Genomic DNA, 5,179 nt, shown 5'->3' with positions numbered 1-5,179 from the left:
ATTGCCAACACATATCTTGGTGTGGGGGGTGGTTATAGATAAAGGAAGTTTCCAAAGGAATTTTTACACTTTAAACTAGACTCAGAGGATCCTAGGGCGGGCGGGGGGGGGGGGTTGTTGAGAGTCAGGCTAGGCATTGCTTTTTGCCCTTAGCAAAGTATTAACTTCGAGGCGGTTGAGTCCCTAGAGGAATGTCACTCTCCTTGTTTCAAGGACTTGTCATTGGGCTCTAGGTAGTAAGGAAATTTAATAATTTCTTCTTCTGCCTTTGTTTCCCACATCAGTAGGAGAGATGACACCATTGGTCAAGTCCCAAAGAAAATTCACCAATAATGCCAGTCCCAAGCCCCATGTAGCATACTCACATCGATGTAGATCCCTCCCCTAAAGTAACACCTCTTTTTTCCTCTCTTACAGACTACCTGTTGATTATTTCAAAGTCAGTAGTCCCTAGATCCAAGACTATTGTAGGTGTTGTGAGAGGGCTTCTCCCTGAGACGGTGTGACAGATTATCGAGGTGATGGTAACTCATTCTCAAGAGTCAACATAGAATCCAATCCTTTTAATTAACTCTGCTAAGGGATAAACGTGAGGGGAAAGAAAGAGCTCTGCTCTCTTACACTCTAACAATGAACATGTCAACTGCTCAGTTATAATTATGCTATGTTGTACTGATTTATCAACAGTTGTTATAAAATTGCACAACCCAATTTTAAACATGAGTCCTATCTTGGACTCTATAAATCCCCCTCTGATATGGACAATCTTTTTCTGACAAATACTTCTGAGATCGAGTGTGAGGAATCCCCCAGAAAGGTATTTTCATAATCATCCTGCAGTTGTAGATAGATTGAAAATGCCAGAATGTCTGAGATCAGAAGATCAGTGAGGTAAAAACTGAGTCACGAGGCCAAGTATAGAAATGTAGTGGGACTCAAAGCAGAATCAAAAGGCAGTGATCGGGGGAAACAGAAAACCCAACTGTCTTAAGTCAGAAGCTGTGGGCACTTTCAGTGTTGCTGTGGGACCCATGTCTTTATTACATGGCTGTCTGAATGCCTTATTCCCTCAACATTCTGCAGGAACATTCCTACCAGGAATGTGACTGGGGGCCCTGCAGGGTTTGGCTTGATATTTAAGATTATGAGCTGCCACTTCTCCTCTGATAGTTGTATGCCAAAGATTAAAACAATATTTTCTCCCTAAATAAAGTATTTTGCTATTTTTGCTGAGGATAGTTTATCAAATGGACCTTCAATAGCTTCTCTTTGCAACCAAGTCCATGGTCCCCACACCATCTCCCATCAGAGCAAAACAGGCATCCGTCCAGGAAGGCTCGTGTCCAAGGCACAGTGAGAATGGTAATGTTCCTCTCTCCTTTTTCAAGTTAGCCTGAAATTTTTATCACAACTCTGTATTTCAAGGACCTTGCCGGAAAAAAAAATAGTTTTTGTTCTTGGTGTTCACTGAAATTTAACAAACAGTAGGAGGTGATTTATTGTGCCTGGCACGTGTAGAAAATAAACTACTTTGTTATTTTCATGTCTGAATACAAAAATCCATTGAGGCTATATATTTCAGACATTCTTGATGCTTACCATTATACAAGAAAAATTATTATCTTTACTTCTCATTCCAACAAAGATCAGAACAAAAGAGCTAAGCCAAGGCTTCTGAAAAACTAGAAACGAAGTCACCAAAACACACTAGCTGGCAACTAAATTGGGGAGGAAGCTGTGAAATGTACAAAATTGCAGATGTCAGCTTTGACAGGAAGCTGGTGATCAAACAATCCACATTTGTTTCTCTTTTATGTTCTCCCTGAGGAATTGCCTTTTAAGTACTATTTTGTTTTGTTTTTTAACTTAATAGCATACTCTGTCCATGACCCATTATCTCCATCCAAGATGGAACAAAGAAGTTACAGGCACTTTCACCCCAGTTTTATTGAGCTACAAATGACAGGTAATGTGCATTGGTTTAAGGTGAACAACATAATGATCTGATACCATTTAGGGCAAAATGATCACCACTGTAAGTTTAATTAATACTTAACACTTCACATAGTCACAATTTTTTGTTGTGAAGAGCACTTTAAAGATCCAGTCTCTTAGCAACTTTCACGTACATGACACAGTATTGTCCACTATGGTCACCGTGCTGTATATTATCTCTCCAGAACTTATTCATTTTATAATGGAAAGTTTGGACCCTTTAACCAACATCTCCCATTTCCCGCACCCCTCAGCCCCTGGCAACCACCATGCTACATTGTTTCTATGAGTTCCATGTTTTTAGATCCCACATATAAGTGAGATTATATGGTATTTGTCTTTTTCTGACTGACTTATTTCACTTAGCATAACACTCTCAAGGTCCATCCATGGTATTGTAAATGGCAGGATTTCTTTCTTTTTTATGAATAACATTTCACTTCATATTGTCTGTCTATCTATCTATCATCTATCTATCATCTATCTATCTATTTATCTATCTATCTATCTATCTATCTATCTATCACATTTTCTTCATCCATTCATCTGTTGGGAGGGTTGTTTCCATGTCTGGGCTATTGTAAATAATGCTGCAATGAACATGGGGGTTTAGATATCTCGAGATAGTGATTTTGTTTCCTTCAGATATATTCTCAGGAGTGGAATTCCTGGATCATATGGTAGTTCAGTTTTTAATCTTTTCAGGAGCCTCCATACCTTTTTTCCCAAGTGGCTATCCCACTTTGCATTCACATATAGTGATTTTTTTCTTTCCTTCAGCTCAGATGGTCATTCATTGCCTCCCGATTATGTCATCATATCAACATTCGCCACAGGATGAAATATTCGGAAAGCCAAGAACACAGAAACAGCGAGAGAACAAAGGCTGTTTCTCCTCACGCTTCGGCTTCAGTTTGAACTTTGCCACACATATACTGATACTCACAAAGATTTTTACCAAATTCACATGAAAATGGGCCAATCAGGAAGGTATAAATGCTATTCCTTCAAAGAGAAGTGTCATGGAAGACATAGTTATTCTTTGAAACTTTACAAAAGGACGTTGTGCTCTGAGAATCGATGTGTGCTTGCTCCCAATCCCAGGTGTTTGCAAGAGGTCGATGCAAGAAGCGCAAGGGAAAAGTGAGAGAGGTGGCCTCGTTTTCAAAAACTCATGGGATGGAGAAGGGAGGAGCAAACCCTTGCCTTCATGAAAACTCGGTACTCATGATCCAAGAAAGTAACCATTAGTGTATCTGGTTCCAGACGTGCTCAAATGTCTCTCTACTGAGGGGCCATGACTCATGACAGTCTGCAGTTGTTCGCAGTGCAAAGAGAGATAAAATAAAATAATGTAATCACACTCGAAGGCATTTTTAAAGCTGATTAATTTCCTTTAAAAACCATACTTTAAAGCCAGCCAATTAATCTGCTTACCTGAATGTGCTTCTGCAGAAATTTAGAAAATGCTGGCAATAGGAATGCCATGTTATGTGTCTTAAAAACCTTGAAGTCCTTAAGGTCCCTGAAAATGGCTATAAGAAAAAGAAATAGGCAAACCATACTTTATTCCTTAATAATGCCTTTCTATGTTTTAGTGGTAACATATATTTTCAATAAGATAGTGATGACTGCTGATGATGAGTTTTGTTGGTGTTTTAACATCTGCACTTTGCAAAATAAAGAAGCTGGTGATGCTGAATTCTGGGAGCCAGCCAAGTACCTTGCACAATGAGAATTTCATTTTCCATTCTGGAGACTTTATCCCAAATCAATTCCATAGGCATCTCTGCAGGGGGTGCTCTGCATCATTATTATTTCAAAGATCAAGTAATCTTAATGTGCAGCCAGTGTTAAGAATTCTGAGCTTGGGGATGCATGGAATGCCGTGCTTTCCTTTTTTTTTTTTTTTTTTTTTTTTGTTTCTCTACTCCAGAGCATTGCTGGGTAACTATTTCCTAGGTGTTATGAGGTATCTATTCAACTGAATCCTAAGACTCTAAAATGCAGTTCATGGTATCCTTTTCATCTCTTATTAAATCCTGCCCAACAACATTGTCTCTAAATGAAGAGCAGGCCTTCAGAAATTGTTGCGGAAAGAAGAGAGAAATATTTTTTTGACAGTAGGAGATTAAAGTTTAAAGGAGGATCCCAAGAAACATTGTTTTGTTTTCACAGAAACCATTTTAAAAGGCCTTTGAACTTCCCTGAATATAAGTAAGCCTAAATGAAAAATTGGAGAAAATGTGGAAAGAATTTTTTGGAACATGAAACCTAGGAGAGGGGAAAAAAGCAAACAGATAGTCTAACAAGAAATTTAAGACAATATGAAAATTGTTACAATAGAACAATTCACCAAGTGCTACTACAATCCATAATAGAAGGAGTGCTTTGCATGGGTCCTTGGATTCCTCCTAATCACCCCCATCCACTGACCTGATTTTTAACATTCACTTCCTTGATTTTCTTTAAAATTTTAATGTCTAAGCATTTATGTAATAGGCTAAATTACCATGTTCATTTCTTTAGCCCTCCCTGTATCCATGCCCTTTATCAGTCAGTCCCACTAAGGTAGAGTACACTTCCTGGTCCATTGACTTTGGGCCTGGCCATTGGATGAGTGTTGGCTAATGGAATGTGGGTAGAAGTAACAAGGGGCCAGTTCTGAGCCTAGGCCTTAAGAGGTTTCATTTCTCTCTTTCTCTCTTTCTTTGTTTTTTTCTTTCTTTCATTCTTTCTTTTGCTTTAAAGCTTTATTTTCTTAGGTAAAAAGAACACAGAATCTGTAGTTATTTAATGAAAAAAATATTTCCATAAATAGTCATCATGCCCCAACACACTTTTAGAAGGCAAAATGCATTATTACAATCTGATTTTCCTTTCCTTTTACTTTCTAAAAGCCTTTATTGAAATATAATCCATATGACATACAATTCACCAATTTAAATGGTACAATTCAATGATCTTTAGTTTGTTTATTTTTATTTTTATTTTTATTTTTTTAAAGATTTTATTTATTTATTTGACAGAGAGAGAGATAGCGAGAGCAGGAACACAAGCAGGGGGAATGAGAGAGGGAGAAGCAGGCTTCTTGCTGAGCAGGGAGCCCGATGTGGGACTCGATCCCAGGACCCTGGGATCATGACCTGAGCCGAAGGCAGACATTTAACAACTGAGCCACCCA

General features: G+C 38.4%; 1 non-coding gene across 1 annotated transcript; it reads left to right on the top strand.

Moving 5' to 3' along the window:
• Window positions 1–3,408: 3,408 nt before the first annotated feature.
• Window positions 3,409–3,538, top strand: LOC118024610. Its single transcript, XR_004683153.1, has one exon. It is a non-coding gene; the product is annotated as a small nucleolar RNA SNORA33 (small nucleolar RNA).
• The last annotated feature ends 1,641 nt before the right edge of the window (window positions 3,539–5,179 follow it).

Source organism: Mirounga leonina, unplaced genomic scaffold (assembly GCF_011800145.1).
Source record: "Mirounga leonina isolate KUSES-001 unplaced genomic scaffold, KU_Mleo_1.0 Mir_199, whole genome shotgun sequence".
Taxonomy (NCBI): domain Eukaryota; kingdom Metazoa; phylum Chordata; class Mammalia; order Carnivora; family Phocidae; genus Mirounga; species Mirounga leonina.
This window is presented reverse-complemented; position numbering and strand designations above follow the sequence as displayed.